The sequence below is a fragment of the Schistocerca piceifrons genome, chromosome 11, assembly GCF_021461385.2.
Source record: "Schistocerca piceifrons isolate TAMUIC-IGC-003096 chromosome 11, iqSchPice1.1, whole genome shotgun sequence".
Lineage (NCBI taxonomy): Eukaryota > Metazoa > Arthropoda > Insecta > Orthoptera > Acrididae > Schistocerca > Schistocerca piceifrons.
In genome coordinates, this window is record NC_060148.1 from 159,457,894 (window position 1) to 159,471,415 (window position 13,522).

The 13,522-nt window shown below is 45.4% G+C and overlaps 2 non-coding genes across 2 annotated transcripts; one reads left to right on the top strand and one right to left on the bottom strand.

The window, feature by feature from the left end:
• Positions 1–453: 453 nt before the first annotated feature.
• Positions 454–528, bottom strand: Trnat-cgu. The gene has a single exon. It is a non-coding gene; the product is annotated as a tRNA-Thr (tRNA).
• An 11,417-nt stretch (positions 529–11,945) lies between these two features.
• On the top strand, positions 11,946–12,020 carry Trnas-cga. The gene has a single exon. It is a non-coding gene; the product is annotated as a tRNA-Ser (tRNA).
• Positions 12,021–13,522: the final 1,502 nt, after the last annotated feature.

Genomic DNA, 13,522 nt, shown 5'->3' on the forward strand with positions numbered 1-13,522 from the left:
TCTTTGGCTCTTCACTGGATATATGAATAGTCCCAGTACATGAAACGGAAGGGAAATTGTTGTAGTGTGACGCATTTCGAGTTATCCAAAATTATGCACCAAGATAAAGCTATGTCACCTGAGAAGTATATACGGACATGATACTGAAGTAAAACACTGATGCGCCGAAACATTACGACTATCTTTTAAATAGCTTGTTTGTGCTATTCTGGAAAGAAATACATCACTTATTCTACGTATCAGGGATCCGACAATTTGTTTATAGGTTTGTGGAAGTATGTTACATTACATATCAACTCAAAGGCCCTCTAATTCGCGTACATAACGGGCGGCCGACTTGCGCGCGCGGTGATGGCGCCCTATAGCGACCTAGATGTGTTTCATAGGATTAAATGATGACTAACTGAAAGCCTCAGCTGCCGGCAGATGTTGTTGATATACCTCGAAAATGTGTGTCCCGACCGGGACTCGAACTCGGGATCTCCTGCTTACGTGGCAGACGCTCTATCCATCTGAGCCACCGAGGACACAGATGAATAGCGCGACTGCAGGGACTTATCCCTTGCACGCTCCCCGTGAGACACTCATTCCCAACTGTCCACAATTCTACCTATGTAATGTACCTTATAGACATTTGCCCATCGAGGTATATCAACAACACCTGTCGGCAGCTGAGGGTTTCAGTTAGTCATGATTTATTCCAGGGAAAAGCTGCACGGTCATCTACAGTATCTGTTCTTTCAAGAACGGTTACTGTCTTCATATATATTTCATAGGATTCACAACACACGAATTTGCTCGCCGAGACATCAACGTGAGTTCACTATAACGCTCCTCAAACCACAGTACCACGGTTCTGGCTCCGAGACACGGACAATTATACTGCTGAAAGATGACATCGCCGTAAGGGAGGACGTCAGGCATGAAGGGGTGCAGTTGGTTCGCAGCTGTCAGCGTGTCTTCGATCACTGCTACAGGTTCAATGAAAGTGCAGGAGGACGTCTCCCATAGCATAACACTGCTTCCACCAGCCTGCGTCAGTGGCGCGCTGCACGTTTCGATGACGGCGTTTGTGGAGACGACCAGCGACCCAGTGTAGAAGAAATGTGATTCACCCGAAGAGACATTGATCGACGGTGGAATCCTGATGCTCCCGTGACAACTGCAATCGTTGAGTCAACATATTAACATGTAAGGGTGGTCTGCCGTGCAGTTCCAAGTTCGACAATCTACGATGAATGGTGTGCTGCGAAACACTTGTGCGTGCACCAGCATTGTGCTCTATCGGCAGAGATGCCACACATCACCACCTATCGTACTGTGCACAGCAGACAAGTCTCCGAACCCTACATTCTGCTACGAGTCGTGGACGTCCAACCATCTAGCGCCTAGAGGTGATTATCGTAGTTGAAATATTGTACGTTATTAAAATACTAATTGTTCAGTAGGGTGGCGAATGCCAGGAAAATTGCTCCGGCCAACAATTCCTAAAAGCGTCAGACTATCCGAGGCTACCACATATGTTTTCTTGACCTCTCGTACAATACTGTCACAAGGCACACAGCCGACCAGCAGCTACAGTATAAACTGCACACAAGGGAACAACAACAAAAGCGTTTTACAGATCGTTCGCATACAAGTGTATTACTTATATGCTATTAATTAACTTCTGAACTGACATACACACAATACACTTCTCCACTCTGCTACAACGCTGGCACTGTCAGATCTATGGAGTTACAAACAGCTGTAAGACAGTATAGCGATTTTTACAAAAATGCGCGTATCAGAGCTACGAGTCGAAGGTCATATACGCCTAGTCAAGCAGTTAAATTGCTCCCTTCACCACAAAGCCATTCTATTAATTAGTAAATAACTAACCAATCATACACTACATGCAATAACAAATTAACTCGTTCAATTTATTCGGCCCATTTTGATAGTAAGAAAACGAAACAAGTACCCTCACAGAAACCAACGACATCAGACAACATTTCAAGCCCTTTGTGGCCGTTTGTGTGATCATGGTTCTTTTCAGACAGACGAACGTGCAGGCAGGCACCAGACTGTGCATGCACCAGATTTGGAGGACCGGGTTCTACAGGATATTTGGACGAACCGTAGTACAATCTCCAGGCAAATGGCCCGCCAATATGGTACAAGCCAAAGTACGATAATGTGTGTCCTGCATGACAACCGCCACTATCCCCACACCTACAATCCTATGGAGGCGACTTTGAACACCTGCTGTGACGTGGGTGCGATGCAGCTCTGTACTGTGCACCGGGATGAAAAAGGAAATGATCGTATGGCATTGTCGGCCGGGAAGTCCCATTCGGGGAAGTTCGGCCGCCGAAAGCGAGTCTCACTACAGTCGACGCCACATTGGGTGACTCGCGCGCGGGTGATGAGGATGGAATGATGATGAGGACTACAAAACACCCAGTCCACGAGCGGACGAAATCTCCAACACGGCCGGGAATCAAACCCGCGCCCACTTGCATGGGAGGCAAGCACTTAAACACTGAGCTAAGCACGCGGACGTTCCGGGGTGATTTGTTGTAGTTGCACTCACACCATCCATCTGTTTCATATGACCGTTCTTCCTCTATTTCGAGTGAGTAATCCGTCCTTGAGTTTGTTGGTTTTATTAATGTTCAGCCTCTATTGTTTTGATAGCCTTCTTCAAAATTGCCAAAAATAATGAAGGAGAAGTAAAAATACAATCCCTTACCCTTACGACAACACTATGAGGACAGCTGTTACATTGTGCTTGTATTTGCACTTAGTTTGGTGATAGCGTTGTAGGGAGACCCCACCAACGTTTTCTAACAGTAATGAAAGCTGAACAGTGCAGCTACACTATCACGACACGGAGGAAATACTTACGACTGAATAAGGGAATTACAGTTACGAGCAACCAAAATTCGAAAGAACACATAGAAAATGTTGATGTTAAGGCGAAGCAAAGACTGCGTTTTTTTGGCAGAACAGTTAGAAGTAGGAATTAGACCACCTATGTTACGTTTGTCTGTCCTACTTAGGAGTTCGGCTGCGCAGTGTACGATCATTACCAGATAAGATTGACGGAGTACAACGAGGAAGTTCAAAGAGGACCAGCACGTTTTGTGTTATTGAGAAACAAGGAGACAGTGTCACGAAGAAGATACAGAGTTTGGGCGGGAAACGATTTAAATAATAGAGTTTCTCACTGCAACGCGATCTTCTCACGAATGACCAACTTTCTCCTCCGAATGTGAAAATATTCTGTTGACGCCCACCTACATAGGGAGAAATGACCATCATAGAAAAATCAGAGCCGGTGCGGAATTTTTTTCGCGCACTGTTCGAGAGTGGAATAATACGGAGTTAATGAACCCTCTGACAGGCACGTAAGTGTGACTTCCAGATTAGCCACGCAGATGTAGATATGATTGTCGAAGGTCCTACAAACATCCACAGTTGATTTATTATTCCAAAAGAATTCAGAAAATTGTTTGGGAGCAGATGACAACGTTCTATAATAATTACTAATTTTTATTGAAGTTTATCTCGTTCTTCTTCTCTTCTTCTTTTCCTTACACGGTTTTGATGGCCTGATAATTTCTTATTCATCCCACATTTTCAGTAATCTGTGACAAACCACAATTCCATTACACTTATTTGAGGTTTAGTCACTCCGGCAGTGACTGTATTTACTCAGAGGACGACTAGTGCAAGTACACCCTTTCACTACTTTTTAGTGAAAAGTACTATCTGATTGTTGTGACTGCGTACCAGAGCTATGCGCATTGTAAACGTGCAAAACAGACTTCAGTACCGGAATCACTCGGTACCTTTGAGATGCCCTTGTGGCGATTTCACTGAAACCAACAATTGCGTCAGGTTTTATTCTACTCATCGCATTAGGACCTACATTACAACAGCTACCACATAATTTAATATTCCTTGTTACGAAGAACCTCGTTTGAGGGTGACTATCTCAATTCATCAGCCATCCCTATCGCATATCGCTCACTGGCAAACATGAACGATCATGAATGAGTGTTACTACCGTGTGAGATTTACAGCACTCCCGCTGATCAGTGCAAGGCGCATAAACACATGATTTATCGTCACTGGAAGATTAGGGAGTAGATAAGCCGACCGGTTAAAACCGATACCGACATTTTAGTTCAGAATATACGGGATATTTCGGTATTTGTTTGGTCTAGGTTATAACAGATGCTTTACATTCTTTCACTAATAACTGAGTGAAAATACCGAATTATCAATTAGCCATAGCAGCAGAGCAAAAAATTTTCGTTTTTAAATAAACGTTTTTTAATGAAGGAGTACTTTTTCCCTAAAATCTGCGTTGGTTTGAAATATTACGTCAGTAGAGAAAGTGGGGAAAGCGCTGAGTTATTTTAATAACAATGCAGACAGAAATGAGCAACAATCACGCAGCATAAGAATTGGCAAAACATTGCTGAGACAGTACGTCCCTGTTGCCGTGTGTCGTTACTTAAGCGACGTGTGTGTGTGTGTGTGTGTGTGTGTGTGTGTGTGTGTGTACGGAATTTTCTGGCTGCCGTCCCCGGACATCCGTTGCATTACAGAACGGCACCACCCCTAGCCTCTAAAATATTTTTACGAAGTGAAGTACGAACGACAAACAGTGCTTCATTTGCTCTAAGAGATTAAATATTTGTCTACCATTTCTGCGAAATAATAACAGAGGAAGTAAAATATGGTAACAGTAGTAAATTAAAAACTTTACAAATCATTCACCGTACACAATGAAAACAGAAAGTATCTGATCTGCTGCCTGTGTCTACCCAGTACAGCATTATGTGCGTGTAGCCATTGCAAACGGACAAATTACCACGAAAACTAGAGTTCTCCAAACCTCAGTTTTCACCCTTCAGCTCTGACTATTCGTAATCACCAAATAGTGGTATGATCCCCGATTACAACATGATATTTGAGCAGAGTTTCAAAAAATTTTAATCAGCATGAATAATGGTGATTTTTAGTAGTATTCACCCACTCATCACTTTTCCGGAAAGGCAGCGAATGCTGGAAAGCCTAAGTTTTCTTTTATTTCCCTATTTAACTTCCCCAAACTGAGAGAGTCAAAGTTTTTCAATCTGTTAGATTTCTGCATTTATTACAGTAAATAACAGGAATGAAAGACTGGAAATCAGTTGCTACAGATACAGTCACGTTAAATTGGCTTGGAAAAACTTATATAACCGAAACCGGTTGGTTCAGCAAAAACCTACATCCCTATGGGAGACAAACGAGAAATCATTCACAACAAATGAGTGATCATCTTCTCCTGCCGCTCACTGAAAGAAATCGGGAAAGAATTCTCGCCTCAATCTCATACCGCCACCGATCTGAGTTTTTTCTGACTAAATCACAGCGACAACCACCGCTCGTTTCGCTGATCATACGTAACGTGACATACCGGCAATCGCTGTGGTGTAATGGTAATTTTTTTAAAAAGCAGACGTAAGAATATCAAGTTCCTTCACGACGTGTCCAGTAATAAACGACGGATCTGATCCCCCACCCCCCCGGCGGTACACAAATCAGGGCACCATACTGTCGCAGAAACAATGAAAAACGCATTCCAAATTTAAACAAACGCAATAGCCCCAAGATTGGGGTTCTTTGACAGAAGCTCGAAATTTAGCACGGATTTCAGTGCGATATTCTTATAATAGTTTGCACACCGAAACCTTGTCTCGAAACTTGGCACAAAATCCAAAGAGATTCTGATCGTATGTAAGGTTTGCTAGCTGGAAGACATTATCAACGCCTGCTCTGCGCTGTAGCAATGGAAATACTATCGATGACAGTGCTGTAAAGCAGAGTTACTGAACACAACCTTCGGAAATTCCTACATCAAAAAAGACGAAGAAAATATTCCAAAATTCGAACTGAGAACAGTTGCCAGCATGAGTAATTTAGAAGTAGATATCCTCAGAGCAGTGAAGCAACTTAGATCAGTTAATAAAAGCAAGTCTTCCGATCCAGACTGTATGCCAATTAGGTTCCTTTCAGAGTATGCTGATGCAATAGCTCCGTACTTACCAACCATGTACAACCGTTTGCTGGACGAAAGATCCCTATCCAAAGACTGGAAAGTTGCACAGGTCACACTAATATTCAAGAAAGGTAGTAGGAGTAATCCACTTCATTACAGGCCCATATCATTAAAGTCGATATGCAGCAGGATTTTGGAACATATATTGTGTTCGAACATTATGAACTCCCTCGAAGAAAATGGTCTACTGACACACAGTCAATACGAATTTAGAAAGCGTAATTTGGAAACATAGCTGTCTCTTTACGCGCACGAAGTGTTGAGTGTTATTGACAACGGATTTCAAATTGATTCCGTATTTGTAGATTTCGAGAAGGCTTTTGACAGTGTACCACACAACCGGCTTGTACTGAGATTGCGTGCTTGTGGAATATCGTCTCAGTTACGTGACTGCATTCGTGATTTCCTGTGAGAGAGGTCACAGTTCGTAGTACTTGACGGAAAGTGATCGAGTAAAATAGATTTCTGACGTTCCCCAAGGTAGTATTATACGCCCTTTGCTATTCCTTAGCTATGTAAACGATTTGGGACAGAATTTGGGCAGACGTATTAGGTTATTTGTAGATGTCGTTTATAGACTAATAAAATCATCAGGAGATCAAAACAAATTGCAAAACGATTTAGAAAAGATGTCTGAAAGGTGCAAAATTTGGCAATTGACCCTAAATAACGAAAAGTGTGAGGTCATCCACATGAGTGCTAAAAGGAATTCGTTAAACTTCGGTTACACGATAATTCAGTAAAATTTAAAGGCCGTAAATTCAACTAAATACCTAGTAATTACAATTACGAACGACTGAAATTGGAAAGAACACATATAAAATGTTCTGGGGAAAGCTAACTGCGTTTTATTTACAGCACACTTAGAAAATGTAACAGATTTACTAAGGAGACTGCCTACACTATGCTTGTCCGCCTTCTTTTAGAATACTGCTGCGCCGTATGGGATCCTTACCAGATAGGACTGACGGAGTAGATCGAAAAAGTTCAAAGAATGGCAGCAGGTTTTATATTATCGCTAAATATGGGAGAGAGTGTCACTGAAATGATACTGGATTTGGGCTGGGCGTCATTAAAAGAAAGGCATTTTTCGTTGCGACGCAATCTTCTCACGCAATTCCAATCACCAATTTCCTACTCTGAATCTAAAAATATTTTGCTGGTGTCGACCTCACAGCGAGAAAAGACGATCATAATAAAATAAGGAAATCAGAGTTCGCGCGGAAAAATGTAGGTGTTCATTTTCTATGAGAGCTTTTCGATAATGGAATGACTGAGAATTATGAGCCGTGGTCGGCTCGGATAGATCCCGTTGCATCGAAGTAATCGACCTGGTCGTACCAAAGATCTTTGGATAGCGCGACTCACGACCCTTGTCTCTGGCCGCGTGGGGGCGGTGCGGCGGAGCCTACGGGGGAAGTGTGTGGATCTTCCGCTGGCAGGGCGCAATGAATGGATGTGCTGCCTTGGGAAGAAGTTTTGTTTTCTGCTCTACATGGTACTGATCGTTTCGGAGTTGATTCGTTGCGGGCGTCAGGACAATGTCAAATGTCAGGAATACAAGTGCACCAGAGGGGCTGCACGCCGGTCGTTGTTAACGGTGAGGATTTGCGTTTGTAAACACTGCGTCTGCTCGTATCTAGTTTGCTCCCGGCCGTTCTCCGATTACAGCCATACGCCAACGGTAAATGCCCTGCTCTTTCTCTCTGACCTGTTGGTGATATTTCTCAATCTGAAACAAACTCAGTCTACGCTTATGTACTCCCAGTTATGTTTTCTGGCAATGATCTGTTGTCTATTGAAGTAAGCTCTCTGCGCCCGAACAGGCCATGAGGACCTAACGGTACCAGCCGGCTGCCGTGTCGCCCTCAGCTCACAGGCGTCACTGGAGGCGGGTGTGGAGGGCCATGTGCTCGGCACACCGCTCTCCCGGCCATTGGAGAGACAGGAGCCGCCGCTTCTCAATCAAGTATGCATTAGAATAAGCAGTGCGCCGTATAGGCTAATTTGTAAGCGATAAAGTGTCCTGTTAACTCTTTTAATTCGGTTATCAGCTTTTAGGCAGAAGGCTTTCAGGCAGAAACCCTTTTCGTCACTTTGGAGATTACTTGATCAATTTGAATAATTTTAGGAACGCCCTCATACACAAAGGCAACTGTGGTTTAAGGCTTTAGTCGTAAAGTACACAAATGTAAACAGACGTAAGGAACAGATTTATCCACAAGCACTGTAAGCAAGTGGAAAACCGGCAGATTTACTCACAAGAGATGCAGGTTGAAGAGGTACAATAGCTAATCCACTCAGGAGGGGACAGAACATAGAAGCACAATTGATTGGGAATTTCTTGCTCAGCACTGCCAACTAACAGGCTAGTGTTACGTATGAACTGCTACAGTATAAACATAAGTCGGGAACATAGAGTTGTAAATGTTCATTATAGAGCCAATCACCTTCAAGTATGGTTCTCGTTTGTAGCGGAGAATATGAAATTAAATTAAGGTTGCTGTACAGCGCACCAAGTAGGAGAAAAGTGGTCTCTAGTGATCGCAGAGGCCAGTAACCATTGGAAACAGAAGGTAATCGACATCAAATGCTACAAATAGGCACCGAAACAGAGGACGACCGAAAAGATCCGAGAAATTAGAGCAAATACGGAGACTTACAAGCAGTCGTTCTTCCCACGCACAATTCGTGAATGGAACAGGGAAGGGGGGATCAGATAGTGGTACAATAAGTACCCTCCGCCACACACCGTAAGGTGGCTCGCGGAGTATAGATGTAGATGTAGATGTAGACGTGCAGAGCCGGTTTGGAGGGGATTTTGGAACCATGTGCGATAATTTCAGGAGCCCCTTTCCCCTTCTCACACACGAAGACAGAATTTTGCAGTATTTTAATCTCATTATCATTCCTCAAAGATGTCTTACTTTAACATATCGACGGTACGCAACGAAAATCTCGTAAAATCGTCGGTCTGTGAAAACTCGTATTTCCAGTAACAAGTACCGCTATAGCCAAAGAGAGATTTGTAAGTGCATGGATTCTCTCCATCTGTTTGTGAAAAATCGTAATTCCAGTAACCAGTAGCTCTAAAATAAAAGAGCGATTTGTAACTGCACAGACTTCTCTTACGCGTCAGCAGCTACACTTCTACTAGACAGTCACATACACTAAACAGCCAAAGAAACTGGTGCACTTACCTAATATTGTGTAGGGCCCTGCCGAGCACGCAGAAGTGCCGCAGCACGACGAGGCATGGACTAGACAAATGTCTGAAATAGTGTTGCAGGGAACAGACAACACGAATCCTGCAGGGCTGTCCATAAATCCATAAGAGTACGAAGGCCTGGGGATCTCTTCTGAACAGCACGTTGCAAGGTATCTCATATATGCTCAATAACGTTCATTTCTGGCGCATTTGGTGCCCAGTGGAAGTGTTTAAACACAAAAGACTCTTCCGGGAGCTACTCAGCAGTAATTCTGGACGTGTGGGGTGTCGCATTGTACTGCTGGAATTGCAGAAGTGCGTCGAAATGCACAATAGATGCAGGTGATCAGACACGATGCTTGCATACGTGTCACCTGTCAGAGTCGTACCTAGACATATCAGGAGTCCCATATCACACAAACTGCACACACCCCACACCATTACAGAGCCTCCACCAGCTTGAACAATCCATGGATTCAGTATATTGTCTCCATATCCGTACACATCCATCCGCTCAATACAATTTGAAACGAGATTCGTGCGACCAGGCAACATGTTTCCAGTCATGAACAGTCCAATGTCGGTGTTCACAAGCCCAGGCGAGGCGTAAAGCCTTGTATTGTGCACTCATCAAGGGTACACAAGTGCTCCCACACTTGCAGGATCTTTTTCTAGCTGCAGCAAAGTTGGAGATTTGACGTTTTACCAGGTTCCTGATATTCTCGATGCAGACATACTGACATGATACTGAAACAATACACCGAGGCCGTGTGGGGTAGCCACTTGGTTTGGGCGCCTTGCCACGGTTCACATGGCTTTCCCCGTCGGTGGTTCGAGTCCTCCCTTGGATATGGGTGTGAGTGTGTTGTGCTTAGCGTAAGTCAGTTTAAGTTAGATTGAGTATTGTGCAAGCCTAGTCACGGATGAGTTCAGCAGTTTGGTCCCAAAGGAACTCACCATAAATGTGCCAATACACTGATGAGCCAAAACATTATGAGCACCTGCTTAACAGCTTGTTTGTCCGTCTGTGGAACGAAATGAATCACTTATTCTGCGTATCAGGGATCCGGCCGTTTGTTGGTAGGTTTGTGGAGGTAGGCCGATGTGGCATCATATGTCCACGCACAGGTCACGCCATTCGCGTAAAAAGTGGGACGCCCATCTGCGTATGAGGTGATGGCGGCATATAGCAGCCGAGATGGGTTTCATAGAATCCACATCAGGCGAATTTGGTCTCCGAGACATCAACGTGAGTTCGCCATAAAGCTCCTCAAACCACTGTACCATGATCATGGCTCGAAGACAGGGACAATTAGTATTGCTGAAAGATGACATCGCCATCAGGGAGGACATCAAGCATGAACGGATGCAGGTGTATCGCAGGTGTCAGCGTGTCTTCAATTACTACTTCAGGTCGCCTGTAAGTGCAGGAGAATGTCTGCCGTAGCGTAATACTGTTCCCACCAGCCTACGTCCCTGGTGCGCTGCACGTTTCGAGCCGCCTCGATGGCGGCGTTTTTGGTGACTAACAGCGTCCTAGTGTAGCAAAAATGTGATTTACCCGAAGAGCAGACATGTTGCCACTGATCGACGGTCTAATCCCGATGCTCACATGCCAACAGCAATCGTAATTGACAATGTCGTTGAGTCAACATATTAACATGAAACTTCCTGGCAGATTAAAACTGTGTGCCCGACCGAGACTCGAACTCGGGACCTTTGCCTTTCGCGGGCAAGTGCTCTACCAACTGAGCTACCGAAGCACGACTCACGCCCGGTACTCACAGCTTTACTTCTGCCAGTACCTCGTCTCCTACCTTCCAAACTTTACAGAAGCTCTCCTGCGAACCTTGCAGAACTAGCACTCCTGAAAGAAAGGATATTGCGGAGACATGGCTTAGCCACAGCCTGGGGGATGTTTCCAGAATGAGATTTTCACTCTGCAGCGGAGTGTGCGCTGATATGAAACTTCCTGGCAGATTAAAACTGTGTGCCCGACCGAGACTCGAACTCGGGACCTTTGCCTTTCGCGGGCAAGTGCTCTACCAACTGAGCTACGGAGCACTTTCCCGCGAAAGGCAAAGGTCCCGAGTTCGAGTCTCGGTCGGGCACACAGTTTTAATCTGCCAGGAAGTTTCATATTAGCGCACACTCCGCTGCAGAGTGAAAATCTCATTCTGGAAACATCCCCCAGGCTGTGGCTAAGCCATGTCTCCGCAATATCCTTTCTTTCAGGAGTGCTAGTTCTGCAAGGTTCGCAGGAGAGCTTCTGTAAAGTTTGGAAGGTAGGAGACGAGGTACTGGCAGAAGTAAAGCTGTGAGTACCGGGCGTGAGTCGTGCTTCGGTAGCTCAGTTGGTAGAGCACTTGCCCGCGAAAGGCAAAGGTCCCGAGTTCGAGTCTCGGTCGGGCACACAGTTTTAATCTGCCAGGAAGTTTCATATCAGCGCACACTCCGCTGCAGAGTGAAAATCTCATTCTGGAAACATCCCCCAGGCTGTGGCTAAGCCATGTCTCCGCAATATCCTTTCTTTCAGGAGTGCTAGTTCTGCAAGGTTCGCAGGAGAGCTTCTGTAAAGTTTGGAAGGTAGGAGACGAGGTACTGGCAGAAGTAAAGCTGTGAGTACCGGGCGTGAGTCGTGCTTCGGTAGCTCAGTTGGTAGAGCACTTGCCCGCGAAAGGCAAAGGTCCCGAGTTCGAGTCTCGGTCGGACACACAGTTTTAATCTGCCAGGAAGTTTCATATCAGCGCACACTCCGCTGCAGAGTGAAAATCTCATTCTGGAAACATCCCCCAGGCTGTGGCTAAGCCATGTCTCCGCAATATCCTTTCTTTCAGGAGTGCTAGTTCTGCAAGGTTCGCAGGAGAGCTTCTGTAAAGTTTGGAAGGTAGGAGACGAGGTACTGGCAGAAGTAAAGCTGTGAGTACCGGGCGTGAGTCGTGCTTCGGTAGCTCAGTTGGTAGAGCACTTGCCCGCGAAAGGCAAAGGTCCCGAGTTCGAGTCTCGGTCGGGCACACAGTTTTAATCTGCCAGGAAGTTTCATATCAGCGCACACTCCGCTGCAGAGTGAAAATCTCATTCTGGAAACATCCCCCAGGCTGTGGCTAAGCCATGTCTCCGCAATATCCTTTCTTTCAGGAGTGCTAGTTCTGCAAGGTTCGCAGGAGAGCTTCTGTAAAGTTTGGAAGGTAGGAGACGAGGTACTGGCAGAAGTAAAGCTGTGAGTACCGGGCGTGAGTCGTGCTTCGGTAGCTCAGTTGGTAGAGCACTTGCCCGCGAAAGGCAAAGGTCCCGAGTTCGAGTCTCGGTCGGGCACACAGTTTTAATCTGCCAGGAAGTTTCATATCAGCGCACACTCCGCTGCAGAGTGAAAATCTCATTCTGGAAACATCCCCCAGGCTGTGGCTAAGCCATGTCTCCGCAATATCCTTTCTTTCAGGAGTGCTAGTTCTGCAAGGTTCGCAGGAGAACTTCTGTAAAGTTTGGAAGGTAGGAGACGAGGTACTGGCAGAAGTAAAGCTGTGAGTACCGGGCGTGAGTCGTGCTTCGGTAGCTCAGTTGGCAGAGCACTTGCCCGCGAAAGGCAAAGGTCCCGAGTTCGAGTCTCGGTCGGGCACACAGTTTTAATCTGCCAGGAAGTTTCATATCAGCGCACACTCCGCTGCAGAGTGAAAATCTCATTCTGGAAACATATTAACATGTTGCACAGCTCCACGTTCGGCAGTGTACAATCAATAGTGTGCTATGAAACGCTTGTGCATGCATCAGCATTGTCCTCTATCGGCAGAGATGCCACACATCAGCATCCATCCTGCTTTACAGAGCAGACAAGCCTCCGAACCCCAAACTGTGTGAAGAGTCGTCGATGTCAATCAATTTGGCCCCTGATGGCCATTTCACTGTCCTTATACCTGTTTCCGTAGATTCTCACAACAGTCGCACATGATCATTCGAGTAGCTTCGCCGTTTTCGAGACACTCGTTCACAGGCACTGGGTAATAATAATCTGCCCTTTGTCAAAGTCGCTTATCTAAATGGATTCCCGCATTTGCAGTCCACATGTTCGTTAGGGTAATCGCTCGTCCGTGTCTGGTGGGCTTACACACACTATGTGATCAAAAGTATCCGAACACCCCGCCCAAAACTTACGTTTTTCATATTAGGTGCACTGTGCTGTCCGCACTGCCAGGTATTCCATATCAGCGACCTCAGTAAGC